The sequence below is a fragment of the Macaca nemestrina genome, chromosome X, assembly GCF_043159975.1.
Source record: "Macaca nemestrina isolate mMacNem1 chromosome X, mMacNem.hap1, whole genome shotgun sequence".
Classification (NCBI taxonomy): domain Eukaryota; kingdom Metazoa; phylum Chordata; class Mammalia; order Primates; family Cercopithecidae; genus Macaca; species Macaca nemestrina.
Window position 1 is genome coordinate 144,536,072 of NC_092145.1, and position 22,729 is coordinate 144,558,800.

The window sequence follows — 22,729 nt, forward strand, 5'->3', positions numbered from 1 at the left end:
GACCAAGAAAATTTATTATCAAAAGAAACACAGCTGTCTTCTATCCCCTCCCAGTTACCTTATTATCTATTGCAGAAAAGAAGACGGAAGAATGTAACCACACCTGGATGAACTTTTCCATGAGATAATGCCTGCCTCTTGGGGTCATTAAAATTCCAAAGAGATTCATATATAAGTTAATTTATCTCTGGTTCATTCATTCTTCCTAATAATCTCTTACTGCCCCTCAAAATAATTGTCTACGTTTCCTATCTCCTCCCTCCTCTACAGAAAAAGGGTATATAAGGTTCTATATCCCATTGGGGGGTGGAGTAATCACTCTGTGATTCTCTCCCATACAGGTTAATAAATTTGCATGTCTTTTCTGCTATTAATCTGCCTTTTGTCAGTTGCTATTCAGTTGAACCTTTAGAGGGCAAAGGGGATGTTTCCTTTCTTGGTTCCTATAGGACAAAAGAAACTACTGAGTATTTTTTAGTGAAATGCTGGAGCCTCTGGGGATTATCTCATGCCACAGGGTATGTGCCTTTGCCTTTGCCTTTGCCTTTGACTAGGCTATTATATGACTCTGAAGAGACAGATGTTAACTGGCGGAAAACTGATGGCAATGTAAATACCTATTATGTTACATAGAAATGCAAATTAGCTGTATCCAGTGAAATGCAATTCATTGTTGCCCAATGGTTAGACCATTTTTTTGCAAACTTACTTCAACAACTGTACTTGTATTTATGGTTCTTTGCCTTCTTCTGTGAACTGGTTGTAACATCTTTTCCAGGTCCCTATTAATTGATCGGTTAAATAAAAATATGTGATGTAATCATTTTATACTTGCATAAGAGTGATGATTTTACCTTTTTTGAACATTATCCTTTAATCTGTCTTATCAAATCAAAATTATCCTTATGCCATCTCTGTGAGAGCAGCCTAAACTGCAGGGTGGGGCTGGCTGTACTAAAAGATAAAAAAGGCAGCTGGAGCATGGGATGAGCTAAGGTGATTCTCAATGTTGGTGACTCTTGGTTCTCTTTTAAGTATATCCAAGAATGGGATAGGGGCAGGGAATACATGAAAGGGAGAAAGAATTCTTTGGTGAAATGATTTATGGTAGGATAAGAGAACTAGAAGGTGAATCAATGGAAAAAGTGCTGGGAGAGTGGTATTTACTCTCCTCCTTCCTCTTAGATCTGGGTTCTAGACCCAATTCTGCCAACTACTAGCTGTATGACCTTGTGTAACTTTTTTAACCTCTTTAGTTTCTTCAAATAATAATACTATCTCCTAAGGTTGTTATAAGAATTAAAATTAGGCTGGGTGTGGTGGCTCACACCTGTAATCCCAGCACTTTGGGAGGCCGAGGTGGGCAGATCACAAGGTCAGGAGATGGAGACCATCCTGGCTAACATGGTGAAAACCTGTCTCTACTAAAAATATAAAAAATTAGCCGGGCGTAGTGGCGGGCGCCTGTAGTCCCAGCTACTCGGGAGGCTGAGGCAGGAGAATGGTGTGAACCCAGGAGGTGGAGCTTGCAGTGAGCTGATATCATGCCACTGCACTCCAGCCTGGACGACAGAAGGAGACTCCACCTCAAAAAAAAAAAAATTTAAATTAAACAAACTCTCATGTAAAATAATCAGACTAACAGCTTGTAGGGATGAAAAGGTAATACCTTTCCTTATCCATCACAAAGGTCATTGACACTCCTATAACAAAAGACAAGTTAGCAAGAGAACACCATAACAAATTTATTTAACAAAGTTTTACATAACATGAACCTTCAAAAGTGAGCACCCAAAGACCTAGGGAAAACTGTTTTTATACTCAGTCTGATGAGAGAAGAGGATAGTTGTGGAGAAACATGATTGGACAAAAAGAGTATGATTTAATGGCAATAAACTAGAGGGGTACCCAGCAAGTCCTATCCAGATTCTTCTTGGTCTCTGTGTAGCATTCCTTCCTTCTGGGTTTAGAGCAGGACTCTTCTGGAATGAGGGTCTTATGTCTTACTTTTAGGGGAAGTATGTCAGAGAGTGACTTTCGTAGGTTTTAAGGCTTGCTTTCAGGGAGAGGAGTTCTAGTTTCTATGACCTGCTTTGGGAGGGAGAAAATTCTGGTTTCTATAACATGCCTTGGATGAGAACAGGAAACCAAAGAAAAGAGGGCAGGAGAAGGTCAAAGAGACCTTGCTTCTGAGGGCCTCTCAATCTCCTTCAGTTCGCAGCACTCAATATGCCAAGGTTCCATATTTTGGGGTATTGTTTTCTTAGCCCTGACAGTATGTACTAAATAAATGTCAATTTTTGCTGGTGGTATTTACTTTCCTCCTTCCTCCTCCTATTGCTCTCCTTCTCTCCTTCTCCTCCTCCTCCTCCTCCTCTTCTTCTTCTCTTTCTTCTCCTTCTCCTCTTCTTCTTCTTCTCTTTCTTCTCCTTCTCCTCTTCTTCTTCTTCTCTTTCTTCTCCTTCTCCTCTTCTTCTTCTCTTTCTTCTCCTTCTCCTCCTCCTTCATCTCTTTCTCCTCCTCCTCCTCCTCCTCTTCCTCATCCTCCTTCTTCTTTCTTCCTCTCTGGACCTCAGTTGCCTCACTTGTCAGAAGAAGGAAACTAGTTAGATCAATGTTACTCAAACTTTAATGTGCTTGACCTTGGGAAGCTTGCTTAATATGCATTCCTAAGCCTCTATCCCAAATATTCTCATTATGGAGGACTAGATGGGATACAGATGTCTGCCTTAACAGGTACTTCAGATAGTCCTTGCACATTGTGCTTTAAGGAGGAGTGTGTTAGATGATTTAAAAATTGTCTTCAAGTATGAGCATCTCTGTATTTTCCTTCTACCTTAAATTCCCAGCAGGAATAGCAAAAGCGTCCAGCTTCCTCAAATGATAACAGAATTCTCATTATTGAAATCCTGAGAGAAAGAGTAGGAAACCTTAGTAAAAAAAATGGGTGGGCCACATTATAAAGTTTTATCAAGGGAAAGAATTGAATATGGTAGTGGTTTAAATACACATAATTTTAGATGATGGCTTTGAATTGAATAATATTTATTGGTCATATCTTTTGAAATAGGAAAGAAACCTTAAAATAGATACCCTGTTACCAAGGTACTCAAGCTGTCAACAGCTTGTAGATGTTCAACACCTATAAGCTGGCTACTCAAAGTGTGGTGCAATGATCACCAAAATCAGCATCACCTGGAAGCCTGTTAGAAATGCAAAATCTGGCCAGGTGTGGTGGCTCATGCCTGTAATCCCAGCACTTTAGGAGGCCGAAGTAGGTGAATCATTTGAGGTCAGGAGTTCGAGACCAGCCTGGCCAACATGGTGAAACTCCTTTTCTACTAAAAATACAAAAATTAGCCAGGCATGGTGGTGCACGCCTGTAATCCCAGCTATTTGGGAGGCTGAGACTGGAGAAAGGCTTGAGCCTGGAAAGTGGGGGTTGCAGTGAGCCAAGATCGCACCACTGCACTCCAGTCTAGGCGAAAGAGTGAGACCCTGTCTCAAAAAAAAAAAAAAAAAAGAAAAAGAAATGCAAAATCTAAGGTCCCATCCCAGATCTGCTGACCCAGAATATGCGTTTTAACAAGATGTTTCCCTGATTCATATGGACTTTAAAGGTTGAGAAGCACTGATATAGAACATAGAGTAACATCTGTAAATCAGACACTTAAGTACAGTATTAATCATGTGATGTTTATTAATTGATGGTTCCTAGCTGATGGATGCTGGCCCACATTAAAAATCATGTGGGAAACTAACATACAGACCCAGCCCCAGAGATTGTGAAATTCAAGTGGAGCCCAGAAAAAAATTTTGTATGGTTCACAGCCAGCTATGGGAGCAGGGTATAAGAAGTGGGAGTTCTGGAAAAGGATGAAATGAAGCAGAGGAATGGGCCTTGAACTGACCCTTGAAATATGGGTTCCATTTTTGGAGAACGAGGAGAATATATGCATGTGTGTATGTGGAAACAAGACTGTAAGACAATGTTATTGTAGCTTCCTCCAGAGAGGGAGAAATAAAAGCACAAAACGAAGGAAGTATTGCTCCCTGGGGAATTTTGGCAGAATTTTAAAACAATAACATTTCTCTGGTTAGAAACAAGGATGATACCATGCTGCTTATAATATCTCAGTGGCCAATGTCACATTTGATTTATGTTTAGAAACAATTTGAATGGACAGAACATTTTTCTTCTCAACTCCCACTTGGGGCTAATATATAGTCTTTTTCTCACATAAAAACAGTTTTCAACTCTTGCTCTACATTGAGCAGAAATAATCTAAACTTTGATTCATTTCAAGAGAATGGGAAACATTTCTGTGCATTGGCACTATAGTTTAACTTCAATAAGTTCATTAAAAATCAAATGGGATAGTGGGTGTGATTATAATTTGAAATGTCAGAAATGCTATGCAAATGTCAGGTCATGGTATGACTCTGGCCTTTCCATGGTTTGTATTCCTTCTGCCTTTTTCTTTCCTTCCCCCTTCAGTCTAACCCTGCACACAACCTTGCTATTCACTGTGGGTCTTCTTGACTCCTGATCAGATCAGATGTTCCTCCAAAACTTTCTTGATACTTTTTTGCTGTTGTTAACTCTATACTTACATGTCCAGTGTTTCACTTTATAATTTTGGGTCTATATATTAGGCATTTATATGCAGGGTTTCTCTATGAGATTTGAAGCTCTTTGAGGCATATGATAATTTCTTATTCATTTTTGAAAATCTACTGCTGGAGGTTCACTTCCCATATGTTGGCAGAGGAGAGAAAAATATAATTTTCTCCTCTGTCCTTCTGAGTTCTTAATTGAGATGGATGTCTTCAACAAAAGACAGATTAACAAAAGAAAATCAAACAGAAGTTGAATAGCATGTATACCTCATGTATACATGAGAGGTACCCAGGGGAAATGAGTAACTCTTTAAGAGATGGCTTTGATTTCAGACTTAAATATCATCTTTAACTGAAATCAAGAAAGAAGGGTGTTGGGAGGCCAGTAACAAGGAGGTGGCCAGGAAAAGCATGGTAAACAGGGTAAGGTTTGTGGTGCAGAAGTTTAATATAAAGACATAAAAGTAACTCTAAGGGATAACTTCTCTCTAAGAGAGACAAAGGGGAGTGGGGAGGAAGAGAGGAATCAAGGAGGAAAAACTTGGAAGAGGGCCTTTTCCCCAAGGGTAAGTTTAGACCTCATTGCAGAGGATGTAGCCACAGCCTACTGGATAATGAAGTTTATTGGGTTGCCCTGACCAGAGCTGGGCCACAGTCACACAGCCACAGAGGCTGATAGGCAGGAGCATAGAGGGAGTCAGGGTATCTGCAGCCCACTCTCTGGCAGAGTGGTACACAGCCCTTGATACACAGTGCCTTTGTGGGAGGGCTGTAGAAACTAATCACTGGGGCACCAGTGAGCCAAGGCTCTTGGGTGGGTGTGCAGAGAGAGCTGGGGTATCACTGCCAGCATGAGGCCTGGAGTTCACCAGTGTCCACCTTAGGAGGGCTGTGTCATGGAGGTCACTGGATCTGGGCCAGGCTGTGGGATTACTGAGTTTTGGTACACTCTCAACACATAGCTGGGACAGAGCACCACTAGATGTCCCTATACACATGCACCATGCAGCAGAAGCAAGAAAAAGCAAAAATCAGCACAATGGAACCAGGAAAAGAAGGCCCCTTCCTCCTGTAATGTCCCTCCACTGACAAAGTTGACTGTAAAGGACATGTTTACTATAAAGGACAAATTATTAAAGAGTCTAGGGTATTGCTGCAGAGCAGGTACTGAAGGGTGAATTTGGAGTTGAGAGCAATAAATTCACGACTGACATGTATTGCAAGTTTCCACCAGCTCTTTTGAGCTGCTACCATCTATGAAACAGCATGGCCCAAAGAGCCACTGCATCTTCAGATTGAGTTCTACAATGTGGAGCAGACATGAACCATAGGTAGTATTAGGCCTAGGCTGGCTGAGATCGTTGAAATGACAGCCTATTTATGACTCATGAGTATCAAACAAATATTCATTGTAGCACATTCTTGAGATATTTGAAGCTATTTGTCATACAGAAAAAAATGACTAATACATCAGTTTTCCTCCATATCCCTTGTGCCAGTGTCTAGATTATAAGATGAGATTAATATATAGTTTTAATTGAATTGTTATACAAACTCCGGGTCCATTTTCTGATTTGTCTGAAGGTTTAGCCCACATGTTGTCTAATGGGCTACAAATTGAGTCACCATTTCAGGTACACAGCAGAACAGGAATAACATCATGAACTATCTTATTAGATTTCAAATTGGCTCTTTTAAAGAAAAAAAAAAAAAAGAACAACTCTTTTAATGGAAAACTCAGACCCAGGAATTGCTTTTTAAGCTTTTGGAATCCACACAGCTCATTCAGTGTGGAGCCTTTATATGATGCAGCTAGGCCATTAGGTCTGGCTTCATCATCTAAAGTGATACCTTTTTTATGTGGCTTTGGGAGAACAAGGGGAAAGCTAATCAGAAGATTGCCTTGTATGTGAGCTGGCTATTTATTGCTCAAAGGGTGAAGTTATGGGTGAAGAGAGAAAACAGATAATCCAAACATGGCCTCTACTTGTAGGGTTGCAACTATCATACGTTAATTTTATGTTCCAATCTTTTTCTCCTGTTTGAGATCACAGCACATCACACCCTCACGTATAATTGACTAACAGTGAAGAGTTCTGTCCTTTCTTACATTAATTATTATGCTGATATTACTTGCATTACACCACAAAGAACCATCAGCAGGAATTAACACATTCTTCAGTCAGTTAAAATTATTTTATTTAGAAAGACATTCCCTTTCAAAGATGCATGGCAGAAATTCTGGCATCGTATCCTAAATATGACTGTTGGTTTGGTCACAAATGTTGGCCACTGCTAACAATATACTCAAGAGCTTTTCACTGGTTTTCATGATGCATATAGTAGAGCTTCCCCCTAATTTATTGACCAGAGCTGTGTTTATAGAGCTTATCATTTCTATGTTCTGCCCCAACACCCCACACTCCAAATGAGCTACTCTTTATCTGTTGTCACTTCGGACTTCATGGTGCTGCTGCTACTAACAGTAGCCACTCCTTGCAAGTCATGAACACTCTGTCACACAGGGGTTTTGATTTAACTTTTTGTAGCAGGCTTTTCTGATTAAACACACTATGAACTCTACCTTTCTTAGTGGCATAGTTATTTTCCTTCCAAGGATGTTCATTAAAAAAGCTTTCAAAATAAAATAGTACATTATGTTGGTATTCTTTTAGGCCCACAACCTTTCTATATTTTATACTTTTAAAGTTTCCCCTTTCTTTACTGTAATACTCATCTAAAGAATCCAAAATTGGTTTCCATTTGATTTTGTTTACTCTCTTTCTAAGTTCTCTTTTTCTGAGCTAAAATAACTTTTGATATGTATCTCTGAATGAGGGTTTCCAAAGAGTAGAAATGATATGATCCCTTACAAATGGAAGCTATGAACAGAATGTAGACCTTGGTAGAATTTTAGACAAAGTTTTCTTCAACTTTCTCCTTTTGCCATTGAGGTTTAGAGAGGCTAAGTGACCTGTACTAGGTTATATAAGTAAGTGATGGCATATTTGGGACCAGGAATCAGTCATCCTCTCTTCTCTCCCAGTTTTCTTTTCACTGGATCATGACACAGAATGATAAAATAGGAGAGCAGGAAGGGATGTTAGAGATCACTCTATCTAAACATATTATTTGAAAGATAAGAAAGTAATGCTAGGGAAATTTGGATATCTGGCATGATCATGATATTCTTGGCCTTCCAAAAAACATCTTTCATTCTTTTTAATCTCAAAATAAGAAGCTTTTCAGCAAATCTCCAGTCCCAGGGACTGGCCCTGGTGAGACAACTCACTGAGGAAATCTGTGGCTTACACCCACGTGTCTGTTAGGAAGCTGAGCCATCTTCATGAGTAGGCAGAAAAAGGAGGTGCACTAGGAAATCTCTCTCAACCAAAATATCACCCCACACATATCCTCTTTGGAAAACTAACTCTTCTGGGTTCTGAAGGCTTCTTTCGATCTTTCAGAGTTCCCTATTAAATTGCACATAACCCTAGAAAGAGAATCATTTTGAGTCGTTTCAGATGTTATTAGTGAATATTCAGATTTTCTCTGAGAGAAAGGCTTCCTTGATGTGCTTTTGTAGTAGAGGAAGGAAAAAAAGAGTCCTGAAATGAGATGTCTGTCTTCAAATCAAGCTCCCTAAACCATGCCTGGGACTGAGCTAGACTTAAAACCTTGCTGCTTTACATAGGCTGAGTTCTTAACATCAGCAGAAAGAAACACAATCACACTGAATATTTTTATTTAAATTATGCAAAAGTGTGGGTAGAATCCCTGGATTTCCTTCTCAAGCTCACTTTGCAACTACTAATGATCCCACATAGAGAAAAGGGGAAACATTGGAACTGATGCTTAAGTGAACAAATCTAAACACATTCTTGACTTTATTTAAAATCTACATATTTCTTCAATTCCAAGATATATTCCCACTTCCCTATATTAACATTCTGAAATCAAGATGTTTCTAATGGCTGGTGGTGTCTTACAATCATTGGCCGCCAGGTGGGCACTGTCACGTAGTTATCGCATGGATGGGCACCAGCTTGATCATTCACAGTGTTCATATTACCATTTCAATAGACGTATATGTACTGTTATTTGTTCACAGAGCAATGTAGTAATAAATACAACTGGTATTTAAGTTTAAATTTAACTAGCATTTGAAGTATCTTTAATGGATTATTCCACGATTTGGTATTAAAACATTAAGATAATGTGAATGCAGAGAAGCAGAGAAACAGAGCAGCAGGGTGTAAATTTGGTATGAGTGAAACAAGTATCTGTCATTGAAGGAATGATGACAATTTTACATTTTCTTTCAATGCAACAACCAAGTGCTTTATGGTATCTAGGAAAGGAAGATATCCACAGGTAGATGAAACTCTGCTGAATTTTGCCATTCATGTTCATCCAAAAGCTTTACCTACACTTCATCAGGCAAGAATGTGCCAATATCAGCACTTGCAGAATGAGTGTCAGCAGCTTGCAAGGAAATTGCAGGAACAATAGTGGAGCACCATCTTAAGAAATGCTGTATTCCCAGAGCTCTCGAAAACATAGAGGACAAGATCATATGTACTCTATGGTATGGCACAGATGTAAAACTAAAACATGGGCATGGAAATTCTGTAATGAATAATGATTCAAAAGAGTTAGACAATAAATTTGAAAAATCCTTAGGAATTAAATCAGTTTATTCCATTCATATTTCCCTTTTAGATATATGCATAATAGTGAAATATGATTAAAATATGTGCTTAAATAAGTCTAAAAATTTCTTTTAAAAACTATACAATAAAATTTATAAGTAATTAGGAAGTATTATAATTTAAGTACTTTTTCTTTTTTAGTGTTACATAAATAATGGTACATCTTATAATTGATGACATCTTAGATTCAGTGTTAATTAGTGGCAAAGCCTGGAAAAATCCAGATCTTCTAACTGTCAAATTCTTCCCACAATGTCTATTACATAGAATGTACTCAGTGAATAAAAGAATTGCTGAAGAAAAAAGAAGAAAAGAAACGATAATGATTACAAAATCTACCCAGGGCGAATTCTCAGTAGCAGAGAATAGCAATATCTATCAGAGAAGAAAGCCAGCCCTTAAGTAGATTGTCAAGTTACTTTGACACTTACAACTCAAAATTGACCACTTTTACCTGGTATCTGAATGTCTGCTGAAAGATGATCAGAGGCATAAACATGAATTATCTTGATTTTCTATTTAGAGGATGGATAATTACCTATGATGATTTTTTTAAATACCTGTGATGACTCAGGAGGCCAAGTACAGTTATGGAGTTAACCTTTTAGTTTGGTTGTTGTCAAGCAGCAGTAAATCAGATAAAGTTTGGAGGGCAAAGTCTTAGAGGATAAGAAGCCAGACAGAGGCTATAAGGCCATCAGAGGCTATAAGGCGCAGTTTGCTGGCACTTTCCAGTTTTGCCTCCACTTTGGACCATGCACAAATGCACTGTGAAGCATCATGGTACTGCGATGTTCAAATACAATTGATCCTTGAACAACACAGGTTTGAACTTCATGAATCCACTTATAAGAAGATTTTTTTCAATAAAAATTACCAGTGTGCACTGCCTCTCCTGCCTCCCCTTTCACCTTCTCCACCTCTTCCACCTCTGCCACTCCTGAGACAGCAAGACCAACCACTCCTTTTTCTCCTCCTCCTCAGCCTACTTAACATGAAGACATATTAACATGAGGACAAAGACCTTTATGATGCTCCACTTCTACTTAATGAATAGTAAATAACGCATATTTTCTCTTTCTTACAATTTTCTTAACATTTTCTTTCCTTTAGCTTACTTTATTGTAAGAATACAGTGTATAATATGTATAACATATAAAATACATGTTAATACTGTTTATATTATCAGTAAGGCTTCCAGGCAGTAGTAGGCTATTAGCAGTTAAGGTTTTTTTTTTTTTAACTTTTTAAATTTTTTCCATAAGTTGTTGGCATACAGGTAGTATTTGGTTACATGAGTAAGTTATTTAGTGGTGATTTGTGAGATTTTAGTGCACCCACCACCAGAGCAGTATACACTGTACCATATTTTTAGTCTTTTATCTCTTGCCCCCTTCCCAGTCTTCCCCTCAAGTCTCCAAAGTTCATTGTATCAGTCTTATGCCTTTGCATTCCCATAGCTTAGCTCCCACATATCAGTAAGAACATACGATGTTTGGTTTTCCATTCCTGAGTTACTTCACTTAGAATAATAGTCTCCAATCTCATCTGGGTTGCTGCAAATACCATTATTTCATTCCTTTTTATGGCTGAGTAGCATTCCATCATATAAATATACCACAGTTTCTTTATCCACTCATTGATTGATGGGCATTTGGGTTGATTCCAGGATTTTGCAATTGCACATTGTTCGTTAGCAGTTAAGTTTTGGGAGTCAAAAGTTGTTCGTGGATCTTCAGCTGCATCAGGGTTGAGATCCCTAACTCCCATGTTGTTCAAGGGCCAATTGTATCAGAGTGTTTTGAGATAACAAGTGCCAAAATGGAGAGGCAGAAGCCAGGAGCTCATTCCTGAAGAAGGTATGTTGGAAACAAAAAATTATACTATTTCCTTAGAATCAAGGTGCTCCAGAGAACAATTGGGGATTTATCTGAAGTTCAGCGAGTTTCTCATTCTCTTCAAATGGAAAAAAAGAAAGACATTGATTGTGCAACTATTATAGACCAGGTGTTTTATCTACATTATCTCACTTGAACTCTTTTAACAATCTTGCAAACAATGTATTTTTGTTATACTTTTAGATGACAGGAATTCAGGCTAAAACAGTGGAAGTAAGTTGACCTTGGTGTTACAGCATGAATGACAGAGTTTGAGAACTCTGCTGGACCCCAAAACTTATGCTCGCCACTCAACATGCTTTAGTCTCACACAGGGAGAAAGAGACATATAGGGTGTCATGTCAGGAAATACAGAAATGAAGAGTTTAAAAGTGGCGTGCTGCTGGAGGGTTCAATGTCATTCAAAGATTGGGGGAGAGTCATTACTTTCATATTAAAATCATAGACTACTATATGCACATCACATTGGCTAAAAATTTTAAAAGACAGAACATAACAAATGTTGCCAAGGATTTAGTGCAACTGGAACTCTCATACGCTGCTGGTGGGAATGCAAATTGACAAAACCACTTTGGAAAATGGTTTGGCAGTATTTAAAAACCTGATTATTTGCCTGTCTTATGAAATTTCAATCCTTGATATATTTCCAACAGAAATTGGCTCAGCAAAAGGCACAGAAGAATGGTTCATAGTTGCAATATTAGTAAGAAGCACAAACTGAATGAAATTCAAATGTTCATTAACAGAGGAAAGAATAAATTGGTACATGTTTATCCAACAGGATACTATTATTACTGTTACATACTATAACACGGATGAAACTCACAGACATGATGTAGAATGGCAGAAGCCAGATACAAGAGTTTGTTGAGTATGATTCCATTTGGTTCAAAAATAGGCAAAACAAATCCATGCTCTTAGAAGTCAAGATAATGATCACCCTTGGGGTGGAGATGGAGTAGTAGACAGTGACTGGAAGAGGACACAACAGGGCTTTTGGGCCTGCTGGTAATGTTCTGGGAGCTGATCGTGTGGTTTCTTCCAGTTTTTGACTGTTTATTGTGTTGTAGACTTAAGATTTGGGCAGTTTCTGGTATGGGTGTTATTGAGCAGCATGCAAAATTTTGATGAAATTTTGGGATAGAACAAAGTAGATCAAAGAATTTTGTATTTGTGATGGATTGTTTTGTTTTCAGAAACCATTTCATACCAGCTCTCACCTGATGCTGGGACCAGGGTTTGGCCTCAGAAATCAGAGAGGATTTGGTCCCTTCTCTACCTTCTTTGTGCATTGATATCAGTCCCATCAATGACCCTTATCAAGCTGAGAACAATGAGACCCCAGATGTCCTTAATGACCTAGAATTTGGCTCTCCAGAAGGTACCTGAACTTAGTCTACCCAGAGAAACTGAGGGTCCACAATAAAATAGCAGTGTCCTGTGGAGTGTTGAATATTAACATTCAATAGCAAGTTTACACATTGTGGAAACCAATTATGTTAAAGGAAAGACACAGAGAAACCCAAGAGCAATTCTATGACACAAATACATAATTCTGTTGCTGATGAGAAGTTTAAACCTTCCAGGAGCTGACTTGAATGGCCTTGCTCACTAGTACTTTTGTTTTTCACTGCATCTATTTAAATGCTACTTTTTATGACGTTTCTCTGGAACTAAAAGGAACTTTATAATTACTTATGTGTGGACCAGTACTTCAGTATAAGGTGGAAACCTACATCTTATAATTGCTCTCACATGGACTTTTCTGCTTTGTTCCTCCTCACTGGAGCAGATGCTAAGAGCATGGCAGATGTAGAAAAGTGTTGATCTTGATCTGAATAGGCCTTGGTTGAACTTGTGCCAGAACTCATGACTTCAAAAGATCTTTTGGAATAAGCAGAGTCAGATGAAACAAATTTGTTCTTTACTAAAGCAGAGCCAACATGTGAGTAGATGGCACAGTCACTTGGGGCCCAAGAAAGGTCTCTTTGATCTAGTGTCTGAGGGTAGGGAGCCTAGAGATCAGCCCTCTGTTAAGAATATCCAGAAATGGAGCAAGAAGACTGATTAAGATTCAAGTGGGTGGCACCACATACCCTTCAGTCTAGTTTTTTTTTTTTTTTTTTTTTCCTTTTTGTGGAGAACGGGGTCTCGCTATATTACCCAGGCAGGTCTCGAACTTCTGGGCTCAAGCTATCCTCCCGCCTCTGCCTCCCTGAGAGCTGGGATTACAGGCGTGAGCCACCGCGCCCGGCCAGTTTTTTTTTTTTTTAATTTTTAAATTTTGTGGGTATGTAGTAAGTGTATGTATTTATGGGGCACATGAGATGTTTTGATACAAGCATACAATGTGACATAATCACATCATGAAGAATGGGGTATCCATCTTTCTCAAGCATTTATCCTTTGTATTACAAACAACCCAGTTACACTCTTTTAGTTATTTTTAATGTACAATTAAGTTACTATTGACTATAGTTACCCTGTTTTGCTATCAAATATTAGGTCTTATTCATTCTTTCTATTTTTTTTACTCATTAACTGACCCCACCTCCTGCCACCAGTCCCGCATTACCCTGCCCAGCTTCTGGTAGCCAGCCTTCTACTCTCTATCTCCATGGGTTCAATTGTTTTGATTTTTAGATCTCACAAACAAGTAATAATATGTGATGTTTGTCTTTCTGTGCCTGACTTATTTCACTTAACATGATGATGTCCTGTTCCATCCATGTTGTTGCAATTAACAGGATCTCATTCTTTTTTTATGGCTGAATAGTATTCCATTGTGTATATGTACCACATTTTCTTTATGTGTTCATCTGCTGATGGACGCAAGGTTGCTTCCAAATCTTAGCTATTGTGAACAGTGCTGCCACAAACATGGGCCCCTCAGGTTAGTTTTGATAGAATGGCTACATGGTTACAAAAATGACTTATGTGGTATGATCCAGAATTTCATCTAGAAAGATAAAAACTAACGGTCTGTAAAATTTCAGTAAGATTGTTTAAATTTAGGAAAGTTACAGAAATCTAAAGACTCAATGGTTACTTTGGTCATGTGTTACAGGTTTGTAGCAGAAAGAGTCTGTTTCTTGTCTACTTTCCCCTCTAGACCACAAGATCCCTGATGTCAGGGAATTTATCTTATTCATTGTTTGGTCTCCTGGACTTTGAACATTACCTGATACATAGTAGATTCATCGTAAGTATTTGCTGAATAAGTAAGTGAATAAATTAATGAGTAAATGGATGAATAAAAATGATAAAATTATTCTCCATGAGAAATTTTCATTATCTTAATTTATACTCTGTGACTAGCTATCAAAGTCTTTAAAAACTGAATGCAAATCTTAGATTTCCATAACTCTTTATGGTGAACAAATGAGAAAGATATGCACTTTCCTCATATACATATGCACGCATGTTTGCCCACACTGACAAAGAACATGGGTAACTCATTCTATTGGAGGGAAAAAAATCAATCAAGAGTGTTTGTTTTCACTGTGAACATCACCAGGAACAAGATTGTTGCTGTGCATTTACTGATGAAATGTTTAAGGGGCAGCTGTAGATAATTCGTGTCTGTGCTTCCAGATCACAGAAACTGGCGTTCACTTTAGAGATAGCAACTGTTTGTTTCTATTTGTTTTAATCTCACACCCAAGCTTTACTTGCTCCAATGTCATTTTAATATTGTTTCCTTGCCAAGGTCAGCAGTGAAAACACCTGGTATTGGGATCAAAGGTTAATCACAGGCACAGTTTCCATCTAAATAGAGGTGAACATGGATACTACTGAATCTGCAGGAATCCGCTGTTGAGCAAAAAGCACTGGTCTAGGCATTGGGTGTGTATTATTTGTCTTTTGCTGCCTAGCAAATTATCCCAAAATCTTAGCAGCTTTATACAGAAATATTAATTATCTCACAGTCTATGGATCAGGAACACGGGCAAGGCTTAGTTGAGTCTTCTGACTAAGGGTTTCTCAGTGGGTCACAAACAAGGTACTGACGGGGACTGTAGTCATCTCAAGGCTTGATGGCTTATAATTTCACTCACATGGTTGTTGACAGGATTCAGTTCTTCATGGGCTGTTGGACTGAGGGCTTCAGTTTCTCTCTGGCTGTTGACCAGAGGCAGCCCTCAGTTTCTTGCCACATGAGCTTTTCCATAGGGCAGCTCACAACATGGCAACTGGCTTCATCAAAGTGAGCAAGCAAGAAGAACCAAAGAGAGAGTGCAAGCAAGATGGAAGTCACAGTCTTTGGCAACCTAGTCACTGAAGTGACATTGTATCACTTTTGCCATGTTCTACTCATTAGGAGCAAGTCACTAGGTCCAGCCCACACTTAAGGAGGGGGGATTACATGAAGGTGTGAATAGTAGGAAGAAGAGATCACTAGGAGCCATTTTAGAAACAGCCACCAAAGAAGACTTATATTTCAGTCAAGTGACAGTGATTACCAGCATGATACTGGTTATATTATTTTACTGTTTTGCCCTCAGTTCTCCCATTTGCAAAATGGGGAGTTGGACTGAATTGCCATTGGTGTTCACAAGATGTTAATAAGTTTGTCCTATCTCTGGGATTGAATTGTTGGACATAAATGCCATAGGGTATTAAACATTTTTCATTATGTTAGCTAAGCATTTTGGCCTCAAAGAATAAGGTCTTTCTCAAGTTACCACAAGGAAAGTGCTCATCTATAGTTAGGATCCAGGTGGTTTGAACTGAAATGGCAGGTAAAAGGTGATTCTATTAATTCACTTCTTTCATTATATCTGAGGAGGCCTTTCTCATGGCATTTTTGCATTGCTCTGGAAATCTACTCCATTCTCCTCTGCCTTCTGTCTGACTTCTCCTTAACACATGTCTTTTACTTACTCAGTTTCTACTTTCTTGCTATTTTAATTTGCCATGGTCCATCATGACCTGAATCCTATAATCTGACATTTCCGATATGCATCCTTTCAATAACTAATGTATTCCATATCTCCCAGGGTAAATTACTTAGAAAGACAATCTTAATGTTCTATGTCATCTTTTCATGTCAGGCTTTTTGGGAGATATGGAAGGTCAATACAGGCTCACTGTAAGTTATTGTACACCCATCCTCTAGTGTTTTGAATATCTTACACATGAAGGAACAAATCCCAGGACCACTTCTGATGAGCTCAAAATTCTTCCAATTCCATTTATAGCCTTTTTCTTCTTTATTATTGATTAAAAAAAAATAGTGTACAACAAGATAAAAATCTAGGGTTGAGTATAAGTCTATGATCTGTGTTCTAGACTCTATAATAAAGACAGGAATCTAAACAACAAGAAAAATTAATTCAAATGTCTTGAGTGATTTGTTCTATTGATGAATTTGGAAACTATGACTTTTTGACCTCTCCTCACCTTTACCTTACTCTGAAGTATGGTGGGCAGAGAATTATCTGAATTACATCCAGGGAGAAGGTTTCAATTGATTTCAAATGTTCTGAATGATTTCAGCTAAATTAAAACTTTTGCTAAGTCCCTGTTGACTTCCCAGTTTAGAGGAGAGGTCACAGTAGAAAATCCAGGTCATTGAGGACATACTTACTTTGTTCCGAAGTGAGAATGGAGAGTGCCTTTAGATACACACACACACACACACACACACACACACACACACACACAGGTCTTCTCTCCAATTAGGAATCAATCTGGCTTTATATTTCCCTACTTTTGTTGAAAACAGAAATTTCTAGCTTACAATGTAATTTCATTGATGTGCTACCCTTGTAATTAAATGAAGATTCAATGATTCTTTTGTTATCCTTGCTTGTTGATATTTATTTTCTTTTTAACATCTCCTGAGGATTCATTTCTTCCAGAAAATCTTTTGCAACTTGATTCCTTAGTTGGGCTGTAATCAATTACATGCTTTGGGAGCCCAAAGAGGGTTGAGTATTTTTAAATCCAGTCTCTTTATTTTACAGTTGAGAAAACTGAGGCCAAGTAAAACTAAGTGGCTTGCCCAACATCATGTAGCTAGTTAGTGGCAGAGCCATGACTGGAGTCCATGTTTTAATATAAGATTTAAAGACCTTTATACCTTAATTAGTCAACTAACAAAGTATTATTGAGTATCCCCTCTCTTCTCTATTGTAAGTTAGAACCTGTTATGGAGCTAAGATATATCAAGAGAAATTAGAAATAATCATTTCTTGCCAAAAGTTCTACTTGTAGTCCTCAAATATGTGGGATTTACATTTCACAGCAAGATCTCCCACTGTGGTAGTCATGGGTATCTATTGATCAAATGTCCAAAGTTCTACTACCATTCTTCAACCACATTCAAATATATCCTCTTACTACTGTTGGGGCACAAAGAATAATACCCCAAAAGTATGGTAGTTTGGCATTACTAGGAGAACCCTCTCCTGATGGTTAAGTGGGTTCTTTTCTATTTCCCAGGTGTCTTGGCTGGTTTGAGAAATAAAGGGAAAGAGGACAAGAGAGAGAAATTTAAAGCTGGGTGTCCAGGGAGACATCACATGTCGGCAGGATCCATGATGTTCCCCGAGCCATAAAACCAGCAAGTTTTTATTAGCGATTTTCAAAAGGGGAGGGAGTGCATGAATAGGATGTGGGTCACAGAGATCACATACTTCACAGGGTAGTAAAATATCACAAAGCAAGTGGAGGCTGGGTGAGATCACAGGACCACCAGATGGGGTGAAATTAAAATTGCTAATGAAGTTTCAGGCACGCATTGTCATTGATAACATCTTATGAGGAAACAGGGTTTGAGAATAGACAACCTATCTGACCAAAATTTATTAGGTGGGTATTTTCCTTGTCCTAATAAGCCTGGGAGCGCTACAGGAGACCGGGGCTTATTTCATCCTTTCGGCTTCAACCATAAAAGACTGCACACTTCTAAGGGGGCCATTTATAGGCCTACCCTCAGGGTGCATTCTCTTTCTCAGGGATGTTCCTTGCTGAGAAAAAGAATTCAGCGATATTTCTCCTATTTGCTTTTGAAAGAGGAGAAATATGGCTCTGTTCTGTCCGGCTCACCGGCGGCCAGAAGTCTTATCTCTGGTGTTCCCTGAACATTGCTGTTATCCTGTTTTTTCAAGATGCCCAGATTTCATATTGTTCAAACACACATGTTCTACAAACAATCTGTGCAGTTGACACAATCATCACAGGGTCCTGAGGCGACATTCATCCTCCTCAGCTTACGAAGAAGATGACAGAATTAAGAGATGAAAGTAAAGACAGGCATAGGAAATCACAAGGGTATTGATTGGGAAAGTGATAAGCATCCATGAAATCTTCACAATTTATGTTCAGAGATTGCAGTAAATACAGGCATAAGAAATTATAAAAGTGTTAATTTGGGGAACTAATAAATGTCCATGAAATCTTCATAATTTGTGTTCTTCTGCTGTGGCTTCAGCCGGTCCCTCCGTTCGAGGTCCCTGACTTCCCGCAACAGACATGCTGAGCACTTAGAATTAAAAGAAATTGGAAGGCTCTCCTCCCTCTCCCAAGTGCAGGGAGAAACTCTGGTATTTCCTTATCTGACTAAGGATATTTATTTTTTAAAAGAAATGCAAATGTCTTAGGAACCCTTCCTTGGGAATCTTGTCAAATAACCAGGAATGATTAATCATTGGAGAAGAGAAGAGACTAAAAGTCATCACCACACCTGGATAGACTTTTCATCTGTGCTTCTGAGGGCAGTTTTGAGAGATTACCTGGGAGACTTTATCTACATAAGAAGACAGTCTTTGTTCACAGTACAGTTCCACCCATCACCTTCCCATAGCTTCCCATTTAGTTTCCTAAGGAAATAATTTAAAAGATAATGTCTGTATCCCAGGCCCATTTATTTTCCCTAAAAGTCATGAACTACCTTTCTAAAATTGCCTACAGCACCCCACTTCACTCTCCCCTATGAAGAGAATAATTAAGCCTCAACCATCTGGCCCTTTTTGCCTCATATTTGCTGGACTCCTGTGTCCACGTGTATGTTAATAAATTTGTATTGTTAACAGAGAAAACAAACTCTGCAAAATATTTTAAACAGGTTTATTCTGAGCCAATATGAGTGATCATGGCCCAGGGAACACAGTCTCAAGAGGTCCTGAGAAAGTGCACCTACAGCAGTCATGTTACAGTTTAGTTTTGTACATTTTAGGGAGGCAGAAGTTACAGGCAAATATATAAATCAATACATGGAAGGTATATATCAATTTGGCCCCAAAAGGCAGGACATCTCTAAGTGCGGGCTTATAAGTCATAGGTAGGTTTTATGTATTCTTTAGTTGACAGCTGGTTGAGAGTTAAGCTATTGTCTAAAGACTTGAAGTCAGTAGAAAGGAATGCTTGAGTTAAGATGAGGGAGTTTGGGGGGCAAGACCCTTTTTAAGTAAATGAAGCCTCATAGGTAGCAGCCCTTAGAGAGAATAGATGGTAAATGTTTCTTTCCAGTCCTTAAAGGCATCAGACTCTCAGTTCATCTCTCCTAGATCCAGGAAAGACCTGGTTGTATTAATGGAGATTCTCTACAGAAGCAAATTTCTCCCATAAAAGACAGATTTGCAAGGTCATTTCAAAATATGTCAAAAATATATTTTGGCTATTTCTCATCTTGCAAGATGGAGGTGAAAAAGTTGAGAAGCCAGATACTAAAGACAAGAAACCCAAAGCCAAGAAGGCTGATGCTGGTGGCAAGGTGAAAAGGGTAGTTACCTCAAGGCTAAAATGCCAAGAAGGGGAAGTGCCATTGCAGCTGCAATCCTGTCCTTGACAGAAGAATTGGCAGATATTCCCGATCTGCTATGTATTCCAGAAAGGCCATGTACAAGCGGAAGTACTCAGCTGCTAAATCCAAGGTTGAAAAGAAAAAGGAGAAGGTTCTTGCAAGTGTTACAAAATCAGTTGGTAGTGACAAGAATGGTGGTACCCGGGTGCTTAAACTTCTCAAAATGACTAGATATTATCCTACTGAAGATGTGCCTCAAAAGCTGTTGAGCCATGGCTTCAGTCAGCATGGGAGAAAACTACGAGCCAGCATTCCCCGCTGGACTGTTCTAATCATCTTCACTGGATGCCATAGAGGCAAGACAGTGGTTTTCCTGAAGCAGCTGGGTAGTGGTTTGTTACTTGTGACTAGACCTCTGGTCCTCAATCGAATTCCTCTATGAAGAACACACCAGAAATTTGTCATTGCCACCTCAACCAAAATTCATATCAGCAATGTAAAAATTCCTAAACATCTTGCTGACATTTACAGCTGTGGAGGCCCAGACAGCAGGAAAGTGAGATCTTTGACACAGAAAAAGAGAAATGTTAGATAACAGAGCAGCGCAAGATCAATCAGAAAGCTGGGGACTCACAAAGTTTACCAAAAATCAAAGCTATTCCTCAGCTCCAGGGCTACCTGTGATCTGTATTTGCCCTGATTGTTGTGGGAAGTCAGGGACCCTGAACGGAGGGACCAGCTGAAGCCATGGCAGAAGAACATAAATTGTGACAATTTCATGGACATTTATTAGTTCCCCAAATTAATACTTTTATAATTTCTTACGCCTGTCTTTACTGCAATCTCTGAACATAAATTGTGAAGATTTCATGGACACTTATCACTTACCCAATCAATACCCTTGTGATTTCCTATGCCTGTCTTTAATCTCTTAATCCCGTCATCTTCGTAAGCTGAGGAGGATATATGTCACCTCAGGACCCTGTGATGATTGCATTAACTGCACAGATTGTTTGTAGAGCATGTGTGCTTGAACAATATGAAATCCGGGCATCTTGAAAAAAGAACAGGATGACAGCAATGTTCAGGGAGCAAGGGAGATAACTTTAAACTCTGACTGCCTGTGAGCCGGGTGAAACAGAGCCATATTTCTCTTCTTTCAAAAGCAAATGGTGAAATATCGCTGAATTCTTTTTCTCAGCAAGGAATATCCCTGAGAAAGAGAAGGCGTCCCTGAGGGGAGGCCTCTAAAATGGCTGCTTTGGGGATGGCTGTCTTTTACTGTCAAAGACAAAGGGATGAAATAAGCCCTGGTCTCCCGTAGCGCTCCCAGGCTTATTAGGAAGAGGAAATTTCCGCCTAATAAATTTTGGTCAGATGAGTTGTCTGCTCTCAAACCCTGTTTCCTGATAAGATGTTATCAGTGACAATGCGTGCCCGAAACTTCATTAGCAATTTTAATTTCGCCCCATCCTGTGGTCCTGTGATCTCGCCCTGCCTCCATTTGCTTTGTGATATTTTGTTACCTTGTGAAGCATGTGATCTCTGTGGCCCCCACCCTATTCGTACACTCCCTCCCCTTTTGAAAATCACTAATAAAAACTTGCTGGTTTTATGGCTCAGGGAGTATCACGGAACCTGCTGACTTGTGATGTCTCCCCCGGACACCCAGCTTTAAAATTTCTCTCTTTTGTACTCTTTCCCTTTATTTCTCAGACCAGCCAACACTTAGGGAAATAGAAAAGAACCCACATTGAATATCGGGGGTGGGGTTCACCTGACATCAGGAAAAGTGAGATCTTTGACACAGAAAAAGAGAAATACAAGATAACAGAGCAGTGCAAGATCAATCAGAAAGCTGTGGACTCACAAAGTTTACCAAAAATCAAAGCTATTCCTCAGCTCCAGGGCTACCTGCAATCTGTATTTGCCCTGATGAATGGAATTTATCCTCACAAGTTGGTGTTCTAAATTTCTTAAGGAGAACTTAAATAATCGATAACTATATATATATATATAGTTACATATATATATGGGTAAAATATTTTTATTTCCCTCAGGTCTGCTATCTGTCATGTAATGCTATACCAGAGTCAGTTTGGAAATTAAGCCATATACACCTGATTGGCTCAGTGGTTCATTTTACAGTTGAAAGTAGCAAACTATGTCCTTGTCCCAGTGGAGATGTTGTTAGAGATAGGCGATGACTCAGCAGAAGCCTTCATGGGCCATGACTGAAAATCAGATGGTCATTCTAAGCCCTCCTCACCCCTGCCTCTAGTCAACATTTTGATACAACATTGACGAGAAGGTGGGGCACCACAGGAAGTACAGAGGCTTAGTAATCCGTTAGCCTGTTGAAATGGGTATTTGGAGTCAGAAATTAAGTTAAAGTACAAAAAAATATAAAAGTGATAGTCTGTGTACCCATGAAACTGTGGATGGAAGTGTATTTCTGCTTTGTACTTTAGTGTAACATTCCCATCTGCCTTAGTTCATTTTGTATTACTATCAAGGAATACCTGAGGCTAGGAAATTTAGGAAGAAAAAAGGTTTACTAGCTCACAATTCTGCTGGTTGGAAAGTTCATGATTGAGCATTTCCATCTGTTGAGGGCTTCAGGAAGCTTCCTTTCATGGCAAAAGGCAAAGAGGAGCCAGCATGTGCAGAGACCACATGGTGAGAGAGGAAGCAAGAGAGAGAGAGAGGGGAAAGGTGCCAGGCTCTTTTAACAACCAGGTCTCTCAGGA

The 22,729-nt window shown here is 39.1% G+C and overlaps 1 pseudogene; it reads left to right on the forward strand.

The window, feature by feature from the left end:
• The first annotated feature begins 20,055 nt into the window (after positions 1 to 20,055).
• On the forward strand, positions 20,056 to 21,950 carry LOC105478277 (large ribosomal subunit protein eL6-like; annotated as a pseudogene).
• Positions 21,951 to 22,729: the final 779 nt, after the last annotated feature.